The 19401-nt window shown below is 40.3% G+C and overlaps 1 protein-coding gene across 1 annotated transcript in view; it reads right to left on the reverse strand.

Annotated features, from left to right (window-relative positions):
- The window catches only part of LOC126106900 (nuclear RNA export factor 1-like), a 214081-nt gene that overhangs the window by 74299 nt on the left and 120381 nt on the right, over positions 1–19401 (reverse strand). The gene's annotated exons all lie outside the window — the stretch shown is intronic.

Consider the following 19401-nt stretch of genomic DNA (forward strand, 5'->3'; position numbering starts at 1 on the left):
ATGAATACATGTTTATAAATCTGAAAGCAGCTAGTGAAGAGGTGGGACATAAATTCTTGCACAACACCAAACAGAAACATCATGAGGAGGAACATCGAGCAATCACTTATCAACCAAAGGACCTCTTGCAGTTGAATTGTTGACAGAGGAATCAAGAAAACTGGCAAGGTGCACATTATGGATAACATGTACTTAGTTTTGCTTCACAATACTGACCCGCATAAAATGTTGTACTTATTTTCACCTAACTACCATGAAAGAAACATTTCATTCTTTTGAACTCAAGTAGCAACTGGTGGGGAATGTCAAAGAAGAACTAAATAACTTTCTATCACATTTTACAGATCTGATTACTTGTGAGATTCAGAACTTGTAACTGACAATATTCCTCTCAAGCAACACTGATTTCCAACAGTCATGGTACAAACATCAAGTATCCTAACACACATTAATTGGCAGTGTTGCTCCCACACAAGCACTGGATATGCACAGATAGTACTTTCTACATTTGCAGTTCAGTAATTTGTCACCAGATTACAAAGAAATGTTGATAAGCAAATGAGGAAAGAAACATTATATTTCACAATGTGAAATAAAAAAAAGCTTCTATATGAGAACAAACGTCTGACATCAAGCCAGAGTAGACAGTAAGCAGATGAATTTTTTTACATTCCCTAAGGGATGTGAGATGGTTGACAACTGAATGTGTATGAAAACAATGGTACATAAAAGTATCTGATGAACAAAGCACTAATCTAAATAGCACCAGCTTGTTCTTAGCATGCTAGAGAACAGATTGCCAGGCAAAGTGCTACAGTATCAACCCCAGGGAAGCATTGATGTAAGATGACATGGTCCATTGTGTGAACAGAGATACCCAAACTGCTAATGGATGATGATGATGACGATGATGATGCTAATGATGACAATGACGATAGAATGCACACAGTGGGTTTAGGAAGAAATAAGAGCTGTCAGGTAGCATACACGTAATTTTTTTCTTTATTCAATGTAAATGAAGGAAACTTTAATGCATGTTTTGCTAGTCTGCATTTCATAAAACATATAAGGTATACTTTAGTGGTTTAAATACAAGAAAAGTAATATTTTAGGCAATGGAATGACTTAATTTCTTATAATTGACATCTTATACTTTTTTAAAATATATAAGAATAAATTTATAAAAATACTTCACTGTATTCAAGAAAGTCATGTTTATTCAGAGGAAAAAAAAATTTTTTTAAGCTTTAAAAAGGTCATAAACACAGGCATAGACACAGCAGAGTCATTTTTCTTGTGCACTGGAAAAGGCAGTTCTGTGATAATTTAAGTCAATGAAGAACGGAAAAAAAGATTGAGGGTGTTGAAGATTGAAATCATCATTCCACTGGGGCTGTAAACCTTATGTCAAAATTAAAAATACATTGAAATATATGATAGGCCTGTTTCAGTTTATAAACCACTGTCTAATGATTCTCACATATACCTGGTGCATGCATGACATTTCTGCATTGACCACTTTTCAAGTCTGCAAACATATGCATCAACAGATGCGTTTGCAAGTGCAGTCAAGTAATGTCAAGAACAAATGCATTGTTGTGGAAGTTCACTTACTGAATAGTCCTCACTACTTCCGGCATGCAGGAGGGTGGGTGAGTGAGTGAGTGAGAGGGCGGGTGGGCAGGGAGTAAGTAAGCTGTCTTATACAGTTTCATGTAAAACATTCCTGGTCCATAATATATGCCACCACTGGTGGCAAAACAGTTGACTTTTTCCATGTGTGACTTTTGATAAAATATTAATGAATGGGAAAAGCTGTTTTGTTGTATTTTGTTTTATTTGAAAGATGATAATATTCTGATAGGAATGCTACCTTCAGTAGTGAAATATCAACAGACAATTTCAATGTTTTATATGTTTCCTATTGACACTAGTACACAGCATTACAGTGTCTGGAAAGGAGAACTTTCACTTTTCAGTGTATCAAGATTTATAAACAATGTTTGCTTTTTAACTTCTTTGTCTAATTTCTTAATTGCAATTGCTTTCTATTTTCATCATCTCAAAAGTACCAAACAGAAAAATTCTGAGAATTTAACAGGAATTATGTAGGATACTACATATCTTGAGAAAGAGAAAATGCCACATTGCTTCTGAAATTTCTGTCTTTTAAAATCAAGTCTTGAATTTGGTGCCTCTCATAGATGTGATCCACAGCTGCTGACTCTGATACTGCAAAGGATTCTACCCTCAAGTTGACATCAGTACTGTAGTATAAGCCCAAAATGGCTGAGACCAAAGTGTGGATACACTGACATTCTCATCATATCTGTTGAACATTTTTAATATAAACATTAAAGCTTTCTAAAATAAGGCTTTACTAATTAATCAGTTTGTGTATAAAAAGAACTAAACACCCCAGAATATATAATAACCACCAAATAATTACAACACAATGGAGTAAAAAAAAAAGAAAGAAAGAAAGAAAGAAAGAAAGAAAGAACTGCCGATCTCAATTTACATACCTTAACATGTCCCCTAAATTAACAGTGACACAAATTATGAAGTCTAAATGTCCTATCACTCTTCCACTTACTTCACAAGGCCACCAGTTCTTATACACGTTTCATGTCTGGCATTGCCAAGTGGTTTTCTGGAAGCATTGGCTAACATTTCTTCAAAAAGGCAGACGTTCAACATTAATAACACCTGACTCAACATGCCATATAGAAGACTTCCTACTGCTTCTTGACATGGTAGCTTGATATCACCTGATTCGACTGCTACAAAGTCCAAATCAAGTTCAAGTGGTGTTGACACCGGCTGGGCTTCACTCATTCCAAATTTCACCAGAACAGTTTTTTTCATAGGATTTCTGGGAGATACAAATTTTTTCCTTTATCACTATCCTGTTTAATTTCCATGCCTAGGCATTGGCATACCTGTCCTAAATCTTTTACCTCAAAAAATCTCTTCAAGGAACTTTTGAACTGATTCGAGAAACTTCTGTCATTAGGGAATAATAACATTTCGCTGACATATAAAGCTATGATGACTAGTTTGGTGCCATCTCTGTGAAAATAGATATATGGATCAGTGTTTGATCCATTCAATTTCAGTTTTCTTAATACCTCATCAATTTTTTGATTCCAATTTCTACCAGCCTGTTTGAGTCCATAAACAGCTTTCTTCAGCCTCCAGGAGTTACAAAATTTTCTGGTGGAATGACATAAATTTCTTCATTCAAGTCTCCATAGAGATGAACAGTAGTCATGTCAGCATGGTCAATCTCCAGGGTCTCTTGAGCTGCCATAGACAAGAGATATCTAACGGATGTATGCCTGACCACTGGTGTGAAGATTTCCTGATAATCAACACCCGGAACTTGAGTGCATCCTTTTACAATTAGACATGCCCTAACTGTTTCTGGTGTACTGCTAATCCCAGGCTTTATTTTTAATACCCACTTAGTTGTGAGTGGTTTGTGTCCCCTGGGCAGGTCTACTTCTTCAAATGTGTTATTACGAACTATGGATGGAAATTCTTTCTTCATTGCTTTTTTGCATTCTTCATCATTTGCCCCTTTCAAAGCTTCTTTGATATCAATGTCCTCACATGGAAGTCCTTGTTTCAAATAGTTAGTAACATGATTGGGCCATATGTTGGGTTTTGGTTCTCTGTTTGACCTTCGAGGTGTAACCTCTTTAACTATGTTTCGATTCTCATGACCCTTGTCTTGAGCTTCAGTTTCTACTGAATCACTGTCAAAGCCATAAAAGGGTTCATTATCACTGTCTTCTGACTTCATTTCTTCTTCAGTTTGTGAAGTACTGATGTCCTGAAGAACTGCTTCTTGCTCCAATCCCAAGGTAATGTTCCTCTGTCTTCAAACTAGAGAAACTCCCATCCTCCAGCAATTTTACATCCATGCTGACAATTATCTGGACAGTCTCCATATCGATGAATCAATAGCTTTTGGTTGCCTGACAGTAGCCTACAAATGTCGACTTCTGCAACTTCTTATCCCACTTCTTGCAATGGGGTTTTGGAATGTGAACCATTGCACTGCAGCCAAAAATTCCCAGATGTGATAAAAAAGGCTTTCTTCCTATGCCAAAGTTCATATGGTGTCTTATCTCTGAGTGTGGTGGATGGTAAACAATTTGATAGGTACGCAGCTGTAGACATAGCTTCAACCCAATACTCATTTGGTAGGTTAGCATCGAACATCGTAGTATGAGCCTTTTCAACCAATGTTCTATTAGCTTTGGCAACACCATTTTGCTGTGGATTATAAAATACTGTAAGTTGGTGGATGATATCCTTAGAAGCCATAAATCCTTTTAGCTCATCATTGACATATTTCTCCCTGCCTCCTCTTCCATCATGGCTTTGAGGTTTACAAATATCTGTGTTACCTCAGATGTTTTCTTCAACAAATAAACAAACTTGAATCTTGAAAAATCATAAATAAATAAGAGAAAATAATGATTTTATAAATTATAGAGTGCAGCAATCAGTCGTCCTTTTTAGATTTTATTATGCAAATCCAGATTTCGGCTAGTAGTTAGCCATTCTCAATGCGCTATTTTTTATTGTAAAGGTATGTAAGTCCCTGTTGTCGGGCATCAGTCACAGTTCTTAGAAATAATGATTTCCACCAATAGATTGTCTCCATTTGCCCACACAAATCAGATTGTATTAAGTCTAAGTCATGTTTACAATACCTTTTGCTAGGTCTAAATGGGAGACGTGACTATTTTCCCATGATGCACAACTCACAGGGATCCTTCACCATGACATCTCCATTTAGTCCTGCCAAAACCTTTGACAACATAGCATACTTTTACAATTCATATGTCCTAGCCTGCGATGCCATAAGAATCCCGTATCTTTTGTATAGTAGCACTGTTTCATTTCACATGTATTTAAACAACAGACGCCACTCTTAGGCATTTGGTTAACCTTCTGCAGTGTAGATGAACCCAATTTTTTTTTTTTTTTTTTTTTTTTTGTTTGTTTGTTAAAAGGCATTTAGTTCACCTTCTGCAGTGTAGATGAACCCAATTTTTTTGTTAAAAGGCACTTTATGCCCTTTGCTTACAATTTTACTAACTGAGAGCAAATTTACAGCTGTGTTTGGGATATGAATGACATCAGATGCTTTTTCTTCTACTGTTTTATCACCAGTATAGGAGGTCAGATTAACACTTCCAGTAGTCTCTCTTACTAAGCCATCACCTCCCATGCTTGTCACTTAACTATTACATGGCTTGACAATATGGAGCTTCTTTCCATCATTAGTGATGTGAGTTGAGGCACAGGAATCTAAATACCCCATATTCTTTCCGTGAGACTGTTTAACACCAGTAGCAAGAAAAGTTTTCTTTTGTTGTGTTTGTTTCATACATACATATGCATCACCGTTATTTTCTGACGAGCTTACTCCTTAGAGTATACAGTGGATACTAGTCCTCCAGCAGGTGTCATAGGCTTTCTCCAAATAGAAAAACTCTGCCACAGTCTGGGATTTCCGAAGAAAACTATTCACGATATGGGTGGACAAAGTGAGGTGATGGTCAACAGCAGAACAGAGTGTTTGAAATCCACTCTGTGCAGTTTTTAGTAAATTGCGAGACTCTAGCCACTGTAATAGCTGTGTGTGAATCATACATTCCATCACCTTGTGAACACAGCTGATGCGAGAAATGGGGCGATAGCTGGAAGGAAGGTGTTTGTCCTTACTGGGCTTAGGCATGGGTATGGCACTGGCTTCACATCACCATCTGGGAAATGTGTCCTCTGCCCAGATTGAGTTGCACGTATGAAGCAGAAAGTGATTGCCCACAAGAGAAAGGTGCTGCAACTTCTGAAAGTGAACATCATCTGGCCCTGGGGTGGAGGATCGGGATGAAGTGACAGCATTATCTAGTTCCCTCATAGTAAAGGTGGCATTGTAGCACTCACAATTCTGAGAAGGGAAGGGTATTGCCTGAGCCTCCTCTGCTTGTTTCCGATGGAAGAAGGCAGGGTGATTGTGAGAGGAGCTCTAAATCTCCACAAAATGGCAGCCCAGGGTGTCCGAGATAGCAATAGCATCCACGATGATATCATCTGCTACTGTCAGGCCATAAATTGGGATATGCATCCTGATTCCAGAGAGCCATCGGAGGTTGGCCCACACGAAGGAAGAGGGATTGGAACTGTTAAAAGAACTAGTGAATGAAATCAAGCCAGGTTTTTTGCTATCCTGAAGAATGCAATGACACTGTGCATGCAACTGTTTATAATGAATGGAGCTTGCCATCATAGGATGACGGTAAAAATGCAGGGGGCATGTCTCCATGCAGAAATTGTGTCATGGTATGTCTCAGTCCACCAAGGGACCAGAACATGGTGTGGTAAAGAGGAAGTGCAAGGAATGAAACGTTCTGCGGTGGTAAGGATATCATTCGTAAGATATTCTACCTGGTCATCACGATTGGGGAAATGTTCGTCAAAAGTTGCCAGGGAGGAGTAAAGTCTCCAGTTGCCCTTAGTAAGCTGCCATTTGGGTGTGCATGTAGGTGGGATAGGTGTCAGCAAAAGATAGCACAAGGGAAATGGTTGCTCAAGTATGTGCCAGAGAGAACGGACCACTCGAGACAACGGGCAAGGTGGGCAGTGCAGAAGGATATGTCCAAACGGAAACAGGTGTGCCTGGAGTCCGAAAGGAATATGGGAGCTTCTGTGTTAAGGCAGAAGAGAAGGTCAGCCAAAAGCGCACCTCTCGGACAGGTTCTGGGAGAACCCCAAACGGGATAGTGCGCATTAAAATAACCGAGCAGCAAAAAGGGGTGAGGTAATTGCCCAATAAGCTGGAGGAAGTCTGCCCTGGTGACACTGAATGACGGAGGGATGTATATGGTAAAAAGGGAAAAGGCCAAGTGAGGAAGGAAAAGACGAACTGCAACAGCTTGAAGGTGGGTTGCCAGGGAGATGGATCGACTATGAATGTCATCCCGTATAAGCAGCATAACTCCCACATGACAGAGTGCCATCCTTGGAGAGAAGGTCAAAACAGACCGGGAAGAAATGTGGGCGCTCAAAGTGATTGTGAGGACGCAATTTTGTTACCTAAAGGCAGAGAACAAATGGATGCTGAAATTCTAAGAGCAGCTGTAAATCCTCTTTGTTAGATTGAAGACCGCAAATGTTCCATTGGAGGAAAGTAATGACAAGGAAAAAATGAAGGGTGTCACCTCGGCAGCTGCCGAGTGCCAGCCTTTGAAGACTCACTGCTACAGGGCACAGAGGCTGGAGGATCCTGCTCCATGAGGTCTGCAGAAGTGTTCGACATTCTTCTGTCACCTGTGGAGTCCAGGTCAGAAAAACGGTAGGTGGTATGCACTGGCGGCACGGAGACTGCCTGAGCGCGGGTATCACGCAGTGACACCACCAAAGAGGATCTTCAAGTTGGCAAGGAGAAGACCATTTGCCTTTGTTTGACTTCTTGGCGCTTTTCCTGTTGGCAGAGGAAGACTCAGATGTTGTTGACTGGAGGGACATATGAAGTCTTCATGTGAGCATTCCTTCTGTTCTTTCCGGCCTGCCAGTTGTGTAGCTGGTGACTTCACTCTATGAGGTGAAAGTTTGGTAGCATGTTGCACAGCTGGAGGAGGAGATGGGAATGCTACCACGACACTGGGCAAATTCACGAAAACAGTGCTAAATTTGATGTCGTATGTCTGTGTGGCCATATCCTTCGTGGAGCAAGTTGTAGCAAGAACATTACTGTAGGTGCCAGATAGTAGAATGCAGCATATGCGACTAGCCGACAACCTGCGAGCAACCTCGTAAGGCACTTCTTCCTTTGCCCGGATCTCCTGGACAGTACGTTCATTGAGATACACAGGACAATAGCAGGAGGAGGCGGCACGATTGCCGCTGCAGTTGATGCAGTGGGGAGGAGAAGGCAGGCAATCGCCCTCTGTACTACAGGTCACACATTTGGCTGGGTATTGACAGGACTCTCGACACTGGTAGCAGCACATCGGGTTCGGAATATACGGTCTGACTGTGATAACTTCATAACCTTCTTTCATCTTTGACAGAAGAATATTTCTATCAAAAGTGAGAAAGAGAGTGTACGTGAGCACTAAAAAGGCATCTACTTTTTTTCATCACCTGATAGACTGCCATGACACCCTGATCATAGAGGTACATTTGGTTTTCTGCCTCGGTCAGACCATCGAGCAGCCTCGTGTAAATAACAAGGGAAGAATTTAGCATTCGATGGGCCTTGACACGAACACGATAGCCGTGGGGGAGCGAAGCTGCAAGCAGTTGTTATGCTTGAGAATCAGAAGTACTCTCCAACAGCAAAGTTCCATTGCATAAATGAGAGCAGGATTTCACAGCGCCAGCAGTTGCACCAACATCTTTCTGAATAATAAACGGATTTAGCATTGCGACGAACTGACCGTCTTCAGTACGTGAATGCACAAGGAACCATGGTGCAGCTGGGAGGAGCTTCGAATCGTTAGCCTCATTCCATTTTTGTTTCATAGCAGTCGATTGTGAAGATGATTGGCTCACTGTGAGAAAATCCCCCACAACTGCCAGCATCTCCGATGGTGCGCTCCTTCCAACTCTGGACCCCCTTCAGAAGGGGGACCCGAATACCTGACAGAGGGACCAATCGGCGATTTCAGAAGGTAGCAGCTCAGGCAATGTAAGTGCAAATCCTATCTGTTGACCCTGGGCTGGGAATTACGCATTTCCAGTCACCTGTTACACGTCATATGCAAGAGCACACAGGGAAGGAGGAGGAAAACAGGAACCTCAAACGCCGAAGGAGGAAGGATAGGACAAGATGAACGAAGAACGAAGAAAGAAAAAAGAAACAAAAAACAATAGAGTATTCTGATATTGACTACTGAAAATGTAGAATAATTTCCAAAAACAGCCCAGACTTTTTCCCCAAGGGAAGGGAAAAGAACAGCAAGAGGATAAACAAGCAGCATGGAATGGAAAAACTCACCAAAGAGTGACGAGCTTCCTGGGGGGAATGAAGAACAGTGGTTGTAGCTTAGCTTGTAAATCATTAGACTGGTTTCACACGTAGCCCTGCCTTTGATGGGATAGGTGATGCTTGTGGCCGCACTGGAGTAGATGGTAGTACGAGAATGTATGGGACAGGTCTTGCACCTCGGTCTATTACAGGGATATGACCCACAAGGCACAAGGAGCTAGAAGCAGGGGTTATGTAGGGATGTACGAGCCTATTGTGTAGGTTTGGTGAGCAGCAGAATACCACATTGGGAGGGCTGAGAAGGACAGTGTGCAGGATATTCCTCTTTTCAGGGCACAATGAGAGGTAGTAAAAAACCTGGCAGAGAATGTAATTCAGTTGCTCCAGTCCTGAGCAGTACTGAGTCACAAGAGGAATGCTCCTCTGTGGCTAGACAGTGGGACTTTGGGAGGTGGTGGGTGACTGGAAAGATAAGGCACGGGAGATCTGCTTTTGTACGAGGTTGGGCGGGCAATTAAGGTCTATAAAGGCCTCAGTGCTTGCTGCCCCCTCCCCCCCTTCTTCACACTCATTCACCAACAGACATGCCATTATGTTCTTTTTTTTAATTGTATTTATATTTTTTTTCTTTGATCTCTTTGTGACTTCACGCCAATTTCAGTTGTCATTCACCTTTCACTATCGAAGAACTCCCTCAGATTTCATCTAGTTTCTCTTTATTTCATTCATTTAATCCTTTTTGTGATTTTTTCTCACATATTTGGGCCTACTTAGGGAAATTTTTTTACATATTTTTTTTTTTTTTTTTTTTTTTTTTGCTACCACCATGGATTCTTACTCTTTACGTCTGCATCAATACAGGAAAGTTTCTTATTCCTAACCAGAACCCAGTCCTACATACTGTTCCTGCATTGTTGTTTAGCTCATGGAATATCCCCAAATGAACTTACCATCAAATTACCCATCTCCGGCTGCCACACTTCCTTCCATAATGACCTCCATTTATTCAGATTCCGCCTGTTCTTAGCCTCACCAACATAGTCATGCAAAAACTGTATCAATAAGGCCCAAATCTCCTTCAATACTCTCTCTCCATCCATAAAATTCTCCTGCTATGAAATCACAAATTCCTGGATCCCATAACACACATTGAACTCTTGGCCTCCAAGAACTAGAACAACATGCACAATACCACCTCAAAAAACTATCCACTCAGCTCACTTCCTTCTACCACCTTGGATTACCACTGTCCAACACCTCTACAACCTCCAAACCTGCCCCATGTCCCCACACAGCTCACAAACCCCAGTCATTAACCTTTCCTCCAAAAGCCTTAGCCCTACAGAAATATCAGTCCTTTCCAAACACCTTACTTTTTGCTCCACTCCCAAATTCAATCATGGACAGCTTGTTAAAGACCTTCTCTCATTCTTACAGTCCCTACAGTGGGAACACTTTTTCACCACCAATCCTACCAATCAGGCTCAATCAAAGACCAATGTTGAAAACTGCCTGACTCGCTCCTCCATCCAACAGTGATCCATCCCCACTACTTCCAAATCACCCCATGTTAGCTTTCCAGAATTTCTTAACCTCTAACCTTGCCTCACCATCATTCCCCAAATACCTAAACATGCAAACCAACCTTACATCTGCAGAAAGAACCGCAATTCACCACCTAAAAACTGTTCCTGTCCTTATAACCCAAACTGCTGATAAAGGCTCCACCACTGGTCTTACGAACCAAGGATTACCTGGCAGAAAGATTCTGCCAGTTGTCAGATTCATCCACCTGCAAACCCTGCACAGTGACACCATTCCAGAAATCCAACAGGATCTCCAGCCTGTCCTCAAATCCTTAGGCCTATCCCAGAATCTCTCCCTGGAGTTCATGTCTCTCCTCACCCCTACCATTTCCCACATTCCTACCTTCTACATGCTCCCTAAAGTCCATAAATGCAACCACCCAGGACCTTCTACATGCTTCCTAAAGTCCATAAGCTGAAGCACTCAGGATGCTCCATTTGGGCTGGTTACTGTGCCCGCACGGAGAGAATCTCTGCTCTTGTAGGCTAATACCTTCAGCCTATTACCCACAACCTAACCTTCTATACAAACGAAAACAACCATTTCCTACCCCTCTCCACTCTGTTCCTTTACTACACAGTTCCATTGCTTGTAACTATTCATGCCACCTCCTTTTACATTAGCATCCCTAATGTCCATGACCTTACCGCTATTTAACACTGCCTTCCCGATCGCCCAACAGATTCCAATCAACAACCTCCTTCCTAGTCACCATAACCAATTATATCATCACCCACAATTACTTCTCCTTTGAAGGTATTACCTACAAACAAATCTGGGGTATGGCTATGAGCACCCGCATGGCACCATCCTCTGCCAACATATTCATGGGCCACCTAGAGAATCCTTCCTAAACAACCAGAAACCCAAACAGCTCACCACTTTCAGATTCACTGATGACATCTTTGTGATCTGGATCGAGGGTGAGGACATCCTATCCACATTCCTCCAGAACCTCAAACCTTCATATGGTCCTACTCAACCCAACAAGCCACCTTCCTCGATGTTGAACGCCACGTAAAAGATGGCTACTTCAGTACCTCATCCATATCAAACCTACCAACCCATGTTCTAAATGTTTCAAGATGAGGTCACAACAGAGTACAAGAGGAAGTATGACAAGAGATTGTGTGTGTGTAGGCTGAGAATTAAATTCCATTAGTCAGCACTAGTGGTTGTTGTTGGTTCTGCTTTTAAAGCAGACTGCACATAGTTATGAACGCAAAGAGAATTTACTGAAGCCGGGAACGATTACAGCACAATGAAACTGACGACACTCTTCAAAAAACAAACCTGTTCAACTTTTCAGTTGTTGAATTGTGTACATCTGACAATGGAAAGTTCTAACAGTTACGGTAGGTTAGTGTCCACTTCAAACAAAAATATCTCGCACAACATTCTATCACAACACATGGTGGACAAAGCAAGAAATGTGAGAGCTGCAAAACAAGTGCCTGGAAAACCAGATCCTTATTATGGCCACCCTGTGAACAAAGCCATTGTTCCATTTGGCCAGGCATTTTATCTGGAAGATAAATTTAACTATTCTCCTCATGGTGGCAGCAGAAAAGACTAATGCTATAACAGCTGCAGCAGAAAATGTGGTGAAAGTAGAAAGGTACACGACCAGCAGTATTAAAGAAACTTTTGCCGTATATAGGAGGGAGCATTCAGTATTCCACACTGGAAGATCAAATTTTATGCACTACAACCTAAGTGGATGGTAGCACACCCATCAGGATATTCTTTGTTTTGTTTTAGGGTGCAAAAACAACTAGGGTCATACGCGCCATCTAGAGATGCCTGTTTATGTGTGCACTATGAAGATTTTGAACTTTGCATTGTTGCTTTGATGAACTTACTTGAAACTGTGACGTCAGACACCTTGTCTGGGTGTGTCTTAAGTAGTATGTGACGTGGAGTGAGAAATCTCTGTTTCAGATGTGTGGTTACTGGATCATAAAGGGAAAGTCACCTTATGCACACTTGGTCTGGAAAATACAACAAATAACTCTCATAAGGTTCTTATGCAACAAAGGAGGAGAATAATCTCATTAAGAAAGCTGTTGCTGTTCATAGGTGTGTGTGTGTGTGTGTGTGTGTGTGTGTGTGTGTGTGTGTTTTACATTTCTGCACAAGTCATTTATGGTTCACAATCAGCATAGCCCCATCAACTGAGGTTTCAAATTTCCTTGCACAGTGCTCCCTCACTGAATTTGCGGCTTGAAAATGGGAGGGCGTTCACATGTTGAAATACCAGCTATTGATGAAGACGTCACCCAGCTGCATTCCTTAAGTTGTTTGAACATGGAGAAAATGTATCATTGCTTGCTGAAGATATATAAAGTTATGCGTCAAAGCATGAGATTGCAATGTGTACTTTTGTTTTTGTTACAGTGTCAAGACTGTAATGTTGTTTCAAGTTTTGCCAAAGTTGTACATCACATAAATTTTCCTGCCACTAACTGAATCAAGCAATGGGTTGGCTTAGCTCTTGTTCATGAAAGGATTAATTACAGGGGCTGCTAGGTGGATTTCGTTTCCAAAGAGTTATTCTCAGTTAATTTGACGATTGCTTTGATAACTTAATCATTTTCTTGTGCTCAGTTGGATGGTGCTTCCCAGCCATAGCATGACAGAGAATTTTATTCTTTCACTGCCCAGCATTCAGCCAAGTTTTAATATTTCCATAGATCAAAGTGTGATATTATATCTTTAAGTTCAGTGATCATTATCGTGGAAAAGTTTTGTGTGACAACTATATCCGTGCTAAGAAAATGTTTGAACTTTGTTCTGACACCCAAGCATTTGCCAGTTGTCAATTTTATTAATTCTCTTGAGCAGGCTGATTTTACGCAACCTTCAGACTGTTCTGAGGAGGTTAGGCGAGAAGCCTGTAGTGTGTCGGCAGAAGCAGATTCGCCTAAAAGTAATATTACAATGGCTGAGAGGGCTGCTTTGGATTCACGCTCTGGGTGGACCTTGATATCATTCACTTACCCATGGACTAGGGCAATGCTGTAACTGTGTTGGACAAGCAGGATTATGTTCAAAACTGGCAGTGTTTATTACCTGACCCAGTGCATTCCAAACTAAGTGCTGACCAAACAAAAAGTATTGAGAGGTCACTAACAAACTCCTGAAGAAAAATTCCTTATCACAAGAAACTATAAACAATAGATCAGTGTGTACAATAACTTAGGAATTCAGCTCTCTCTCTCTCTCTCTCTCTCTCTCGCTCTCTCTCTCTCCCCACTCATGTTCCTCTGTTTAATTTACTATGGGTAATGGAGGTTAGGTTTTGTGTAATATTAACTAATCTATTAGACAAAATGTGGCCTCGCCAAAAACAGTGATCATTTGTGTGAGAGCTGCATTTGCGTGAATGTGTGTGTGTGTGTGTGTGTGTGTGTGTGTGTGTGTGTGTGTGTGTGTGTGTGTGTCTTTTGTTCTTGTCTAATTCAGAAGAGCCTTCTTGACCAAAAGCTTACTGTTTAGTAGTCTTTTTGTTGTGCCTAACTGTGACTCAACATTTCCACTATATGGCGAGTAGCAATCTATCCTTATCACGATATTGTCTATGAGAAGAAACACGGAATTGTGGTAGGGAGTTCTTTGTCACCTACTGTTGGCAGTCTGTTTACAGAAGATTTTAATGAATGTGCCCTGGCGACAGTAACACCGACACTTGCATTTTTAAATATGTAGACAATAACTTTGTTGTTTGGGCTCATGGCAGTGAGAATTTAAACACCATTTCATAGCATCTGAATTCAACAGACCCCCCACTAAGAAGTTGGGAAAGAATGATGTGTCGATCATGAGGAAGGTTGATGCCACAGTGGGATATGTCATTTATAGGAAGCCAACATACACCAGTTAGTATCACCATTCTGATAACTGTCACCATCCAGAAGAGAATGAAGGAATATTTCAGCATTTCATTATTACATCATTTCAGTTCCTGAAATTTTGTCAGCTGATGCATCCCACAATGAAGTCACCTTTCGCCAGAATGGTTACAATGAAAGACAGATAAGCCATGCAATGTTCTACTGGCCAACCATTAAAATAATGAGGAGGCATCTAAACCTAAGGTCTTTTTCACTTTTTGTAAGTAGCATTTTCAACAGGTTTGGTAGTACTGCGCAGAAACACATTGTGAAGCATGTTTTTCAACCACCATCTAAGACTGGGCCCCTTTTAGAGTCTGTTTAGGATGATCTCTATTAGCGTAAGGCTGGTGCCTACTGTATTTCTTACAGTTGGGGCTGTCATACATCGGTCAACCAATCACAACCATGGAGGACTGGTGCTTAGAGCACAAGCATCGCACACACTTAAGACAGCCGAGCAACTTTACCTTGGCACTGGTACTCCTGTGGAATAAAACAACACAGGGAGTCTGGCATTGACTTCCATCTTAGTGAGGAAGCAGTTGAGATTAACAAGGCAAGTGATGGATGTTTTTGCTTAAAATCTTGCACTCCCTCTAGCAAAACAATAGAGGGACTGAGTAGATTCTACTTACTCATCTGCAAGTAATTAATTTTCACTACTGTTGAATCATGATACAGGTCATCATTGTTTGTGTGGTGTGGTGTGGTGTGGTGTGGTGTGTGTGTGTGTGTGTGTGGTATTATTGTGGTTTTTGTTGAGCATTTCCAAACTACATAGAGTCTAAATTTCCTCTCTCTAGTTGCACTCATGCACTGAAAATGAAAGATGTTTATGTTTCAAATAATCTAAGAGAAACTCAAGTGTCTGACTGAGCTGTGTTTCACAAACTTCAGTGCAAGATCACTGCTGTCAATCCAGTAAACGTATCCCACAAAAAAGTTTTATGTCTGTGCATCATTATTTGGCTTGGCAACAATACTTTTATCACCCCACAAAAATGTGTGAGACTGCCTACTAATTCAAACAAAACTGGAAATCATTAACAGTGGAAGAATAGTAATGGGCTCAGAATAACTTGAAAAGCCTTATGTAACTTTCTGCATCCTGTTTCTTAAACACGGACTTCACTTGCTGCATGCTGAATCATTACTCCACCAATCACACTTGCTGAATAAAAACTTCATTTACTTTAACTTTGTAGTTCCAGGAGATAATTGCACAATGTTACACATTATTCAACTGAACCACAGTGGGTATTTAATTTTCTGTATAATCATTAAATCCTATTTCAGATTTGTCTTGATAGACAGAAGCTAATATCAAACTACTGAAGAACCAAAGAAAAGAAAAGGGGACTCACTACACAGGGTGCAACAGTAACCACAGTGGTGTTTTGATATGGAACACTTCAAGTCTATGTCTCAACTTGGCCTTCAAAAGCCACCTAACCTACAGCACGCACTTGCCGAGCAAGATTTTCAATGTCCTCTCGCTTTCTTACATCACGGGCTCAGTCAGCTATTTCGTTAACATTACCAATTTCAACTTTTCAGTAAGAGTTTAAAAGACTTTTGCAACCATTACGTGAAAAGCTAATTACACTTACAATCAGATCTCAAATTAACCCTTCTGAGCACAGTAGTTTCGCATTAAGAATGTCAGACAAATAAAATGATTTAATCGTTAACTTCATGCTGTGGAATTCCACAATATTTTGAGCTGCAATTTACACAAATGTGAATTTTACATTTTACAAGTACAAGAACAAGGATTTTTTTTAAAAAATATTGAAGGATGATTTTGACTGTAGCTTTGGTGGCTTTTGTATGCCAATCGGAGGCTGTTTCCCAGCTTGATAAACCACAAGTGTCCTATTACGAATCTGATCATCTTGACTTCGCCTACATCACTGTGGTAAGTAGTAAACAGTTATGGTTTACATCCCGTATATGCAAAACTGGAGTTATGTCCTGGGTTCTCCAAGTTAAAGAATATTGTGTTTAACAACATTGTTACTTTCCATCCTGGATTTTCCATTGTTTAATATTGTTTTTAATAGCTTTTTGAATGCTGTGTCATAGTAGTCTACCAGGAAACACACAAGCTGATGGCGCTGACAGTGCGCAGAGTACCGGGAGCAAGTATCTGAAGCCTCATAAAGTAGCTGGCGATGATTTTAATAAGTTTATGCACTTAACTGGAAAATTATTGTCTGTGCCAACTGCAATGTCAATTTTCTTCTGACAGTACTTAATAAAGGCACCAGTTAAAAAGTTTGTGATGGTGCTGAGCCACAGTCATACAGTATTTTTTTGAAAGAATACATTGCCATTTGATGGTATATTACTGTAATAGCACAATAACTTACACAATGTAATTGATAAAGGCATAAAAGCCAAAAACCAGATTGTTGAGAAAAAAAAATTTACAGTAATATACAGTCAAATGGTGGTGATTTATTTAGTAGAGGTTTTGATGTCCAGCTTTGGATTATTTTTCACAAGAAAATTTCGTATGGGAATTGAAGAACATAGTGCAACAGCTACTGATATTTTGTTTGAAGAACCAACAACCTGCAGTGATTTAGATGTAAAACTAACAGTCAATGGTATGTCCGACCATGATGGTCAAATATTAGCAACAAGCTTTACTGACGAGTTTAAGTACAGATCACAGAAGAAAAGTACTGTATTGCAGAATCATAGACAATGACTAACTATAGTGTTTACAGAGAAATTATAGAAACAATGCTCTGGAGAAATTTATAAAGCAGTCTGACATGGTGGAAAATTGAAATCAGATTCTTAAACATATTCCTACAGCATGTTAAGTCTTATTTTCCACCACAACAAACAAAGGTACAGTTGAACAGAAGCAAGAATAACATTATTAAACAAGAAACACATGAAAATAGTGAACAAATGAAATTGAGCCCCGAGAAAATATCTTGCACGAAATAGTAACACTTTCAAATCATTGGCCACCAAATTAAACACACAGTGGCTGCAAACACTGCACCCAGTAATAAATACAGATGTGTTGGATTTACTTGTGCATACATTGCATTTAACCACAAACACATATCAGTTTAAAAAATACAGCACCTAAGGAGACTATAGAATTCATCAGGTCACTGAAGAGTAGTAGTTTTTCAGGCTATGACAGTTTTTCTGGCAGAATAATAAAATCTTGTTCTGACTTGACAGGATTAACCTTAAACTATCTTTGTAATTAGAAAATTGCTCAAGGCATATTTCCTCACAGACTTAAATAAGCTGTAGTAACACTCATCTACAAAACTGGAGATACGCAAACTACCTCTAATTGCAGGCCTATATCACTCCTTCCATTCTTTTCAAAAATGTTAAAAAACTGGCCCATGATAGAAAACTAACTCATTTAACTGATTACTGATCATCTCTCAATTTGGTTTTCATAAAGGATTCTTCACACAGAATGCAATACAAGATATCACAAATGAATAGCTAGCAGAGCTAAACAAAATAAATAAATATCCTGTTGGTATATTCTGTGACCTTGGCAAAGTCTTCACTTTGTGGATCACAAAATGCTACTTAGCAAATTAAAGTGTTGCGGCATTAATGGGATCCCTTTTGCAGGGATAGAATCTTACCTCCGTAACATATGCAGACAGTATCTCAGGTATAAAAATAACCTCATAATGGGAGAACACATTTGGAGTACCACAGAAATTAGTACCAGGCTCACTCTTATTTCCACCCAACATAAAAGGCCTTCCAATGACTCTAAAGGAGCTGTTCAAAAACAGTAATGTTTTTATTTACAACTGAAGCACACTGATCAAGGACCAAAACTCGACCCCAGCAGACACAGCTGAGGTGATAGTTGAGCAGCCCTTCGAGTGGTCCACAGCTAAGTTTAAGCTTTAACCTCAAAAAGACTCATATTATGTGGTTTTAAACACGAAATAATGACTTTTACCATCAGACAGGCACTACCCCTCCAAACCTAGTCCACAAATAGATTTCTAATGCCTTATCCTTCCTCAGGGCTTTGATTACCTCTTATTGTGACCCGAAATGAGGGAAATCTTACCTAAGATCCTTCCCACTCCTCCTGCAGTGGTGTTTATCGCCCACTCAATCTACACAACCTCTTAATCCATCCCTACATCATCCCACTCCCATTGCTTTGTCACATGGATTATATCTCTGTGAAAGACCCAAGTGCAAGACTTGTCCAATCACCCAGCACCTTTTCCTCTAGTCATGTCACAGGCTTAACCTACATCATTAGAGGCCATGTCACCAGTGAAAGAAGCCATGTCATATACCAACTCTGCTACAAACACTGTACTGTTTTTTACGTCAGTATGACTGCTGTTCTGCTGTCTAAAAGGATGAATGGCCACTGCCAATAACAAATGTGACCATTCTGTGGTGCAATGCACAGCTAAGCACAACATGTTCATTTTCAATGGCTGCTTCACAATTTGGTCCATCTGGGCCCTTCTCTCCACTGCCAACTCCTCTGAATTACACAACTGGGAGTTGTCCTCACATGATGCTCTCTGCTCCTGTAATTGTACTGGCCTCGATCTGAGGTAACCCTCCAATTTTGATATCTTATCTACATTTCATTTCACAAACTGCAATATACCAGCTAAAAGCAACTATGCACCAAATTTACACAGTGCGCTCTTACCTCTGCAAACTCTTTAAAATTTCATCCAGTGTTTTATTTAAATTGATGCAGTCCTTTACCGAACCCAACATTTCAGGCTGTAAGAGGTGGGGAGAAAAAAAAAAATTATTTCAGCAAACAGGTTTCTTGAAATCGCATGATTAGTATTTCGTAGTGGCCATAATGCCACCTCCCTACACATGTGGCAGTATTTGGGGAGCAGTACAGCAACAACA

The sequence above is a fragment of the Schistocerca cancellata genome, chromosome 10 (genome assembly GCF_023864275.1).
Source record: "Schistocerca cancellata isolate TAMUIC-IGC-003103 chromosome 10, iqSchCanc2.1, whole genome shotgun sequence".
Classification (NCBI taxonomy): Eukaryota; Metazoa; Arthropoda; class Insecta; order Orthoptera; family Acrididae; genus Schistocerca; species Schistocerca cancellata.